Source organism: Perna viridis, chromosome 14 (genome assembly GCF_037379345.1).
Source record: "Perna viridis isolate PV_CMFRI_1.1 ecotype Kerala chromosome 14, ASM3737934v1, whole genome shotgun sequence".
Classification (NCBI taxonomy): Eukaryota; Metazoa; Mollusca; class Bivalvia; order Mytilida; family Mytilidae; genus Perna; species Perna viridis.
The window spans coordinates 2,306,470-2,318,534 of NC_142458.1; the positions used below are offsets into that span (position 1 = coordinate 2,306,470).

Genomic DNA, 12,065 nt, shown 5'->3' on the forward strand with positions numbered 1-12,065 from the left:
TCCATCTTGGGACTGGGATTAGTGTTTGGCCTATCTAAGGACTATCAACCCCAAAAAATATTAGGAATTTCCATATCTTCCACTGTCGTTGAGAACTTATTAAAAAGGAGCCCAACTTACCACTCATAGATCAACTTTGGTGTCGGTGGCTGGGACCAAAGTCCATAAGTCCATCTTGGTACTCGAATGATATTTTAGGCCTACATAAGGACTATCGATTCCCAAAATATTAGGAATTTCAATACCTTCCTCTGTCGTTCAGAAAATTTTAAAAAGGCCCATTCCTAACCACTTATGTACCAAATTTGGTGTCGGTGGCTGGGACCAAGGTTCATTAGTCCATCTTGGGACTGCAATGAAATTTTAGGCACAATTAATTACTATCGATTCCCAAAATATTGGGAATATCCATATCTTCCACTGTCGTTGAGAAAAAGGGTCCCCTTTACCACTTTTGTATCAACTTTGGTGTCGGTGGCTGGGATCAAAATCCATTAGTCCACCTGGATACTGGAATGATATTTAAGGCATACATAAGGACTATCGATTCCCAAAATATCTGAAATTTCCATATCTTCCTCTGTCGCTGGAAAAATCATAAAAAGGGGGTCCCTTTACCATTTATGTACCAACTTTGGTGTCGATGGTTGGCCCAAGGTCCATTAGTCCATCTTGGGATTAGGATGAGATTTTAGGCCTACTTAAGGACTATCGAGTCCCAAAATATTAGATATTGGCAATTTCCATATCTTTCTTTGAAAAAAAAATTAAATAGCTTCCCCCCCCCTTTATCACTTATGTAATAACTTTGGTGTCGGTGGCTAGGGCCAACGTCCTTAAATTCATTTTGGGACTTATATGATATTTGAGGCCTACTTATATTAAGGATTATTGTTTTCCCAATATCAAGGGGGTCCCCTTTTTAAAACTTTCTTAAGTAGGCTAAAATCTTATCCCAGTCCCAAGATGGACTAATGGACATTGGTTCCAGCCACCACCTCGAATTTGGTAAAGAAATGAAAACTTTTGGAGTTGTTTTAATCGGGGTTCTAATTACCTTTTTTAGGTTTTCCGTAAAACAGTGAAGTCATATTGATTTTTTGTTTCGTTTAATTTTTTTGTATTTATACTTCTATTAATTTTTCTGAATTTTTTCTAATAAATCTGCGCAACGAATTAGAGAAGGTCAACTTCATTTTAAAAATGTAGTTTTAAATAGGGATTTTATTCGAGGTGCACGAAAAGTACTGGCAGGTAAGGATAATACCAATCCTCATTTTTCGAATCCGTATTTAATTAAGATAATGCAGTAGCAATAGATTGTTAGTTTGTTTGTTTACTATTTGATAAACAATTTGCAAAATATGTAGTATTTTATTTCTCCATATAAAGACTATGTTATCGTATAAAAAACTTTTTATAAAAAAAAGTCAGTACCATTTAAATGATAAGTAATAATTGTTTATTAATCTCTTAAGAACACAATCAATCGTGAATCACCCTTAAAACTCCAAATATCCACAAGGATTTGTGAATTAATTATTGTAAGGAATTTACATTGTCTTAATATCTTTGTTAGACATTCGTTTCCTATCTTTAATGAATCATCAAGTGATTAATTTACAAATTACCGCTTTCTATATGTATATTTAATTTTATATAAAGCTCTAATACAATTTACATGTACATTGTACATACCTCTATGAATATCAATTTGAACACGTACTTGGATGTTTGATTCTAAATCGGACATTGTTAATAGACTTAATTTGTAGTAGATCCACAGGGCGGAGCCGAATCCCCTTTTTGTTGGAGAATTTTGTTAATTCTGTGCGAAATTTGGCTAAAAATGAATAAATAGCCTGGAAACCCACCCCTTCTTTTTCGCGAAACCATCTAGAATCCCCTATCTGGACCCGATCCCGTCATTGATAGTACCATTGGAGACAAAAAATATAACAATATTTAGAAAATCTACTTATTTCTATTCCTATTTAACGTTTTCGTTATATGAATAACTTAATTCAAATTGTAAACACACCGCTCATGAATATTACTGACGGCTAAGTTATTGACGGCTAGTTTCCATACGAGCTGGTATTGACGGCTAGATTCACTTTAATCATATATGAAAGGATATTCTAATTAGATATGAGAATATCAATGAAGTCGAGCTTTTTCAGTGCTAATGTCTTTTGTGATCGACTTCACGTAACTCAGTGGTTTTTGGCTTGATGTGCGACGTCATTGAATAAACTTGTATAATTTTTGTTTTCAATATACATATACGTACATTTAATTAGATGAGGAATGTTTTACTGGAAAGTCTACTTGAACATTTTATTATTATCAGGTTCCCCTTTCAAAGTTGCAAATAATCAGTAAACTACTCACCAATACAAGTGCCGGTTTTCTGATTGCAGACTAAATTGTCACATCTAGAACACATGCTCTTGCACGTATCACCATAGTAACCAAATTTACATCCGGTCAAACAAGCTACAGAATACGAACGCATTGAGATCCGTTACAATTACTGTTACAAGAAAGATTACACCTCGCCCCATAATATCCACTGAAGCAACCGAAAATACAAGCCCCCTCTGCTTTCTGACATTGATTTTGAAGACATGATATTGCGCACGGCATGCTACACTGGCTTCCGTAATATCCTGTCTCACCAGCCAGTGGAAACAGGAGTTAAGAATTCTCGGACTTTTACGTGACTTTTGAACTAAAATCAGACTTCCGAACGGTATTTTATGAAAAACCATACTGTCACATTGGGGGGTTGTCTGAATTTTAGTTTCTTGTACTCACGTATGGACATATATTCCACCAAAAAGTAAGTGACACATTAAGGTGAATACAAATGAACCTGAAAATTGTAGTTTGAGATAATTCCAAACCTTCTACAAAAAACACCAAACTATTTAAAATTTTCTCCATTGTGTTTTTTTATCAGCAGCTTGCTTATGAACTTCGGCATATTTGTCGCTAAATTAATGTTTTATTTGAGTATATTTTTTCATTTCGAACATGACAGTTTGTTTTTATTTCAATTGTTTGCTATATTTTCTTGTTTTTATATTTTTATATATCAAACAACTGATTAGCAAAACGAACGAACATTAATGATATGCATTCTTTATTGTTTACAGTGCCGCCATGATGAAAATACAAATATTTTATTTAGCTCGAACACAGTTACAATAATGAAGAATTATGATAAATAACGTAAGTGTTTATCATATACCATGTATTATATAATTATAATTTGTCTAAATCATGTGCTGTAGTCTAAGTAAATGTGTGCAGTATAAATTACAGGAGATATGGTACACAAGAAACTTTCTTAAGCCTTACATGTGTACTGACTATTGTATACATGTTCCATAGTCCATACAAACATTTTTATAAAGACATGAAGAGTTGCCGTTGATTCAATGACTGTTGATTTTCATTTAAATGGAACAGTCTATGATACAAACTTGTTGAACATGATGAGGGTAACACAAACAAAACCTTACAAGAATCTGTTATTTGTGTATACAGTACCCCATATTTCATTTTTGAGAACAAAAATAAATTCATGTACAAGGTCAAGGAAATTCCAGTGAAACTAGTATTGCTGAACAGTTGACCAAGAGCAATCAAAAGCAATATTTAATGTTCCAATGTATTGTACATGTAAGTCCTATGAGAACATTTCATACATAACTTGAAGTAAACTACATGAATTATATGATTTGGAAATTAATCTAAACATTAACATATACATTTGTATGACCTTGTATATGACACAATTTTCAATTTTTTAAGAAGTTTATCGTGCTATTTTTTTTCACTTTTTTAATAGATCCATAAATACAAGCTGTTAACTTACATTGTGTATCAGCAACTAAGGATAATGAACTAGTTTTATCAGTCATCAGATTTCTTTTGTACAGTATGTTGTCATGAACATGTACAATTATACCATAGTCATCACAGTATGATAAAAGTCTATCAATGTTGATTTTCAGTATCTCTTTCCATATTAAAAGGAAATATGTTTTGATATTTTCCAGAAAATTTTGGATGCAGCCGTCATGTTCACCTGCCAATGATACAAGTTACCAGACAAATTATACATAACAGGAAGCTCTGTTCAAATGAAGTATGATAATAGATTGTGTAGGTATTTGAGGTTCAGTATACAATATTTTTATGCCTTTTTTTTTTTTTTTAAATTAATATTGATTTGGGATGTTCCAAAAGTAGGACCCACCTCTTTTGTTGGGAAATGTTGGAAGTAATGTGGAAAATTTCTACAAAAATGAGGAAATTATTAGCTTGGACCCCCACTTTCAAAGTCTTTTGATTGTTCACTAGAAACTCTCATTAGTCAATTTATTTTAGAAATGTATTTGTATTATTTCTACATGTGTAATGTAGATAGATCCCATATGTGTTTATCGCTTAAAATGTAGCACTACAGTTCCCATGACACCTAAATGAAGGTTGTGACATAGACATAATATTTTAGCATAATGGGATGTTTTGTTTGAAGAAAAAAAAACATCCAATGAGCCATATAATGTAGGGTTTACTTAAATAGAGGTCTACTTCAATACAGGATTCATGAATCACAGTAACTTTGAATATGAGTATTATGTATATTTATTACTGATTTTTATATTTCCAGGTCATCCATGGCATATATATGACTGAAAAGAATTCATACATGTATAATTTAGATGATCTTCAATGCTATTCAAATCTCTGCTTACACTGTAATGAAAGCTGATATGAAGCTGAAGTTTGAAAATAAATATTTTCAAAATCATATTTCTTATTCAAATGTACAAGGTTTAAATGTGTTGTGCATCAAAAGTAAAAGTCACTTTCATACATGTATACAATAGCAGCCATGTATACTTCTTGACAGTACCATCCTGGAATACAACCTAGAATCCCTTGCACTGCAAGCTGTCACTCTATCAACTGAGCTAAAAAATTATTTCATTGTTTTCTGTAGATTAGGTTGATTATGGTCTTTTGTAAATAGTTTTACTTTATTTATTTTGGGGCCTTTTTATAGACTGCTTAATAGTATGTGGTTTGCCCATTATTGATATCCATGTGGTGATTTCACTTGTAGAAGCTTAATCGTTACTTGCTTTGTTTTTTGAATGACTATCTCATTGGCAAACATAAATGGTACATGTATTTAAGTTTTCTACTTATTACTAGTGAGTGCTAAATCTTTCACTACTTCTCGAACAAGTAATTTTGTGTAACAACTATTTGGCTAAGCAACTGTTGATTCTGTGAGGTAGCACTATGAAACCGCCTCAAAATGTCATAATAGTAGAGTAGTATAAAGCAGATCATTTCATACAGTAAAACATTCTTGTCCTGAAATGCAAGAAATAATTGCAATATGCATTGAAACCACAACCAATCAATGAAAAAAAACAAGTTCCATGGGTAAATAGAATAAACTATAAACATTCACGGACATTAAACATTTTAAGAAGGATTTATTGTTGAATTTTGAGCTAATCATAATCATGCCATGTACTTGTACCTATAATTTACATTGAATTGATCTGAATTCATGGTTTCCTTGTATAAACTCTACAAGACTGGTAAATGACTGGTAAATTGTGATTTTTTTTTCACAAGTTAAGAGAGATAATCATACCATAAGCTCATGATGCACCTCTTTAATAAGACATCTTATCGAATGATAATTATTAGTCAACTGTGCTGGTAATATCTGTTCATTGATCAGAGGGGGTTGGCACCCCTCCTTTTTACCAGAAAATTAGTCATTTTCATCAGTAAAATTGTCAAAACATGGAAAATAATGACTTAGCATCACCATCACTTTGGCTTGCACCCCTCCTTTTCAAAGTGTCTGGAGCCGTCCCTGTTCACTAATCTGTAAATAGCTTTCATTATATTTTGCTTTAACCGTCTAGCATGAAATAAGTTGCCTGTTTTGAAACTATTTTAATATTCTCCATAAAAGCAATAAAGAAATTTATATAAAAAAAAAACAATACAATCCTTAGGTAGCCAACCATATTATACTCCAGCAATGCTAAAGGTTGCCTGGCAAGCTATTTTCTGACTTGGTGCCATCCTAGGGTATAAAGGAACGGAATTCCAACCTCTTACGTTGTAGGAGTAACAGAGACGGATCCAGGATTTTAGATAGGGGCGCACAGTAAAAATTCTGCCGAGCGGAGCGAGGTGACACAATTTTGAGGTTAAATTTTTGAAATATTATAGAGTGGGTGTAATGTCGATATCTTGTGGTAAAATTAGCGAGAAATTTAAAGTTTCAACTTGAAACCGCCTAAATCTACCTCTGACAACCCATGCTTTGCAAATTGCCTTGCACGCCCGCCACTCCCCCACCTGAATACGCCTCCGTAACCATGTTGATTTTTATGAGTGGGGGTCGGGGCTAGGATTACATTTGAAATAGAAAGGCAGGACAATGATGTATGATTTTATATAAATACAAAGATGCAATAGGCGAAAAAAAGGTTATGGTTTGAATATTACATAAAAAGATCCAGGACACAAAATTTGACTATAATAGCCCACTTTTTCCCCTTACGAATCATATGGATATAGAAATTTATCATTATTTACCTGGGAAGGGGGACTGGTAATTTTGAAATCATATAAAATTTTCTTGACCCCCCCCCCATGATATTTTCTTATCCCCTTAAAAACATTTTTTTTTAAATGTGATACCCCCTCTACTAAACATGCGTATGGAGTTCATATAACAACTCCTACATTATGCCAGAGCTTACCGAAACTACGCAGTTTTTGTATCGCGATAGAATTCTAACAAATAAACTTCTGGAACAGGGTTGTGTTGCTACAAGATTGAAGTCATCGCTATAGAAGTTTATGTTGTGGTCGTCGTCATGAAATCGTGGGTCGCTACGGTGTATCCATCTGCACCATGAAAACTTATTTGTTCAGCGTGTCATGGTTTTCCTTTCCTGTTTCGTCTACCCCGGACTTGACTTTTTATAAGCAACTCGGCGGGTTTCTAGAAAAGCAGAGGACGCTTACCCTACTGGCGCACCTGGTCCATGCTCCAAGTTTTTAGTGGAGTCATAGTTGCTCATTTGCTTTTGTTAATTTGTATATTTGATTTTAACAAAATTTCATGTTCTTTGTACGTCTGTTATCCATGTCTGGTCTTTGTCCCTGGATAACATTCTTCTTATTACCGTTATAATCGTAGTTCCCTTGATTACTCTTTGAAGCAAAAGCAGTTGAGATGTTAAAGAATTCTTACAATAAAAAATTCAAGTCTTCAATTCCAAAACTTGATACTTTGGAAAAGTCTGATCAAAATCAAGCAGAATCAGACACAGCTCTTGAGATTCAAGATATTGGTAAGGAAATTGAATCGTCAGCAAATAAGTCGGACCAATTCGATTTAATAACTGTAAATGTTTTAGGTCCTGATGGTTATGTTGATGTGTGAACTTGATTTTACCAGAGATCATGCATGTGACAATGAAATAAAATGTTTAATGGTGGTAATATATGTTTTAATTTGACTGGTGTAATGCTCTACTTAACTAAAAATTTGGATCCCCCTTGAAATCCATGTGCACAAAAATGACCCCCCCCCCTCCTCTTTGAAGTTATAAAAAACTGAACCCCCCTTTTCCACTTACAGAAAAAAAATGACCCCCTGGATATATGTACTTGCTTTGTTTAAATTTTCAAATAAATGTCTACGGTTTGAATATTATTTGTAAATTATTATATAAAGGATGCCGAATCTAGAGTTTTAACCTAAAAAAAAACAAAGCTGTTATGCACGTGGCTAATTACAATATTTGTTAAGTTTCGGCGAAGTTGACAGCCAATGAAATGAACATCTCGTTAGCGAGAACACAGCGTTACTTCATATATTTATCGGGCATTTTTAAAGAACCCAAAGCTTTTCCGAGAGGAAATAATCGCCATTTTCTTGCAGCATATTTCTCTGTTTCCTTCCCCTTTCCCTATGATATCCCCTGGTCTCACATTGTGAGGTATAAGCACCTTCAAGTTTTCTACATGTTCGAGGTTTACAGCAAACAGGACAGTCAGAATCACAATATTCTCCATATTTCTCGGATACACAATTACCGTAGCATGCACCAGTGGCTGCATCACACGATTTGCTCTCGCAGTTCGGGTTCGAGATGTTTGACAAAATTCTCCATAAAACCCGGTTTTACAACCAGAAGAACATTTACCAGACGTTTGGTTGCATTTATTATTAAAGCAGTTAGAATTACAAGACTGTGAGCAGTGAGTACCATGGAATCCGGTCAAACACCCTCCTATGTCACACTCACCGGTAACACTGTTACATGATGCCATACAATTAGAGCATAAATAATTACATTTCTGACCGTATCGTTTATTGTTACAACCAATCGAACACACCCCGTTGCTACCACATTTACCTTGTAAGCAGTTGGTTGTACAATTGTGTATACACTTATTACCGTACCAACCTGATATACAGCCACCCGTGCACGTTCCCGTAGATTTATCACAGCTATTTGTCGTTTGACAGTGGTCACTACATTCAACACAGGATCCACCAGAAAGGTACCACCCATGCTGACATGTAGCACAGACAGACGGTTGATTAGTCAAACAAGACTCACAATCTGCAATCGAGCAATTAAACGTGTCGCATCATGGCCCGTACCATCCAGAGTTACATACAAATCTACAGTTTCCTATATCAGGAAAACACTTAGCGACTGTAGTGGTATCAGCCTGACATTCAGAATTACAAGGATAACACTGTCCTATCACTCTATCGTTAAAATACCCAGGGACACATTCTGAACATACCGTAATTCCGACTGTATTAAGCGTCGCGCATTTTGTGCATAGATTAATATTCGTTATTTCGGCGCAAGTTTTGTCGCAGCCGTCGCCGAAAAATCCATCTATGCATCCAGCTTTACATTTTTGGATTGCACGGTCACAGTTTGGCAATCCTCCAAAGCAATTGACACAGAAGGCTGGAAAACGTACTGCAGTAGTTTGGTCACATCCGTACGAACAGGATGACGGGCAGGGCGTACTGCAGACACTTTCATGGAAGCCTCTTTTGCAGCCTTGTGTACAGTCTCCAGACGTTCGGGAACATTCAGAGTTTAAGCATTTATCTGAACATAATCGCTCACAGTATTGACCATAAAGAGTTTTCGGACAGCTTTTACAGTAGCCGTACTGTTTGCCACATCCACAACCGGAACCAGATTGTATGCATGGATCACTGCGGGAGCAGTTCTTGTTACATAAGCTTTCACACGCAAGTCCGTAATTCTCCTTTATACATGCAAAACAATGACGGTATCCATCTGACATCCACATTGACCACCATTCTGTGTACAATTATTATCTGAGAAACAAGTTGCTGAGCAATTGTCATTGCAGTTTCCGCCCCATCGACCAAGGCTGCATTGTCCTGCAAATATAGTACTTTGATGCATCCATTAACGACACGTCCAACAGGTGTATATATATTATACATAATTGTGCTTCTTACATTTTGCGTATCAAACATTCAAATGAATCTGGAACCGTATTGAAACAATCAAATAACTATACGTATTTAAATTCGGGAAACTTTAAAAATATTTTGAATTATTTTATACCTAGGCGTGTTACTTTCGACGGGAACAGTTCGATTAATGAAATGATTGACAAAAAGTAAATACTGTCTACAGCCAAGTGCGTATCCTTATGTACGGACCTGGCCAACGCCAAAACACAATATTATCCCATAAAGAATGGAAATCATATTTTTTCATGAAAACAGTTTTTTTCCTCTCAAATAATACACCCAAAAATGTTCTTTAATTTCATTTACACATCCCCATCCTCCTTTAATTTGTCTCGTAGAATGTGAAGACCATTGCGGTTGTTTCCAATTTTCCGGTTTTGCCCTGATGTCCAAATGTACTTTACATTTGTAATACGGACTATCCTTTTTGCTTTTTCTTTTGACAATTGCCTAGAGCGTATCATTTCGTTAATTTTGTTATTTCTTGATGATTTAATTTAAACTTAAAGTTGTGTTACACTCATAAATATACGTTACTTGATTGTAATTAATGTCAGAATTTACCAACTAAAAAGGTTCTCACATGACGTGCAAACGTGGAAGTTCATGATACTACACACCCCTGGTATTACAAACCTGACACCACTGTCCTCTCGACGTTGAGCAGTAAAATTGAGAAAAGCGACCATTTTAACATTCTTACTGGTAGATTCCATCAAACTTTGATTGACTTACTGGTTTTCAACAGTTTTTAAATAGGTTCATATAGTATGAATTAAAAGGAATGTTTCGAATGACTAGATAATTGTAAAAATATCCAAACCAAGATGCGCCACCCTTTTGAATTTGAAGTCTGCTGCTTCCATTACTTAGTTGGACAGTAAACCAGTATGTCGGGTTGGAGAGTAAACCAGTATGTCGAGTTGGAGCGTTACTTCCGTTTGCTCAAAATCCAAAAACGGGGTTAAATATTTGTATTTTTATTTGCGAAGGGATGATGCGTGTATATATGTAGTTACATGTTTTGATTAAAAATGACGCAAATATTCGGGATTAGGTGTTAGCGGAAGAAAACCCATTAACAAACATGACAACAATAAGATAGAAATGTCTTACATTTGTATCTGTTATGCAAAGTTTAGGGAGATTTTGCGGGAAATGGGTTTTTTAGTCTAAATTTTGCATGAAATTAATTTAAAATGTTCAATCGAAAGGGGAATTCAGATGTCACCCAAACCCTCTGCCTGGATTGGCCACTGATATGGATACGGATAGATGTACATATTTACGTGTTAAACGTATGTTAGAACATAAAAACACTCCGAAAATACGTATTTCGAATTCGTTATTTATAGTTTTTTTCTATAATGAACACAGATGAATATGAACTCGCATTCTCCCCTCGTTACCCTTTTCTCGAGTTATAAAAATAAATGGTCTATAGTCACCACTTTGTATTTGATCACCTTATATTTAAGGAATGATTGTTATATTTTTTTCGGTCTATTAAGAAATAATCTCAATAACGTGGTGCGCAGAAATAAGGTGCGCAGAAGGTTAATTTTAACTGCGCATCACAGGCATTGAGGTTATTTAAAATAGACCGAAAAAATATAATAGTCATTCCTTATAATTTAACTTTAATTCAATTTTTATACCATCAGAAAGCGTGTTATATACAAATGTACATGAACATTTTTTCTAGACTTTTGATTGTTATGAATACCATATACCCGCCAGTGGAATATCACGTGCCACTTAATATGCACTAAAGCAACGTCCGTTTTATAGGTATTCAGAAAGATTTACCATAACATTTTACGTTGAATAGTTGGCAGAAGAAATAAATATCGCAGGAAACATATCTGATTTCTTATTTATTTAAAGATCAAAGAACGATAACTCTATCTTAGTTTGATACTACTAACTTTTGGTGAATTCCCGTTCCTCAAAGAAGTCAAGACTATAATTTTATTTCTGACCTTATTTTTGGTAACATTTCATTCGATCTCAAGTTAATTCCTTACACCATATTTACAGCATGACTAGAGTTGATGCATACATGTATACAGTGTATGTACACGTACTAGACGGGCAACTAATTTGATAGTGGGAGCAAACTCCTGTGACCGCATCTGGACGAGACTTTTTTTAACAAAAGATTAATAAATGAGTAGTTATCTTACATGTAAATTTAAATTAACACCGAAAATGCATTATTTTAAGATCTGTCTTACTACTTTCAAATCTAAGTTCAAAGGGCATTTAAAATTGTCTCCTTTTAGCTCATTGTAGCAACAATTGATTCTGTTACTAATAAAGAAAAGGGGGATGGTTCCGGTGTCGGAGCCCCTCCTTAAAGTTTAAAATTTGAAAAAAGTTCGCTAATTTTGTAAAATATTCGGAAACAATCAGGAAATTACAGGGCCGATCAAGGGTTTTAGATCAAGGGTTTTAC

At 34.6% G+C, this 12,065-nt stretch overlaps 1 long non-coding RNA gene and 1 pseudogene across 1 annotated transcript; one reads left to right on the forward strand and one right to left on the reverse strand.

Moving 5' to 3' along the window:
• The first annotated feature begins 2,821 nt into the window (after window positions 1-2,821).
• Window positions 2,822-4,801, forward strand: LOC148597718 (uncharacterized). Its single transcript, XR_015918665.1, has 4 exons — window positions 2,822-2,845; window positions 3,162-3,237; window positions 4,071-4,176; window positions 4,688-4,801. It is a non-coding gene; the product is annotated as an uncharacterized LOC148597718 (long non-coding RNA).
• A 2,860-nt stretch (window positions 4,802-7,661) lies between these two features.
• On the reverse strand, window positions 7,662-9,533 carry LOC148597719 (uncharacterized; annotated as a pseudogene).
• Between the last annotated feature and the right edge of the window lie 2,532 nt (window positions 9,534-12,065).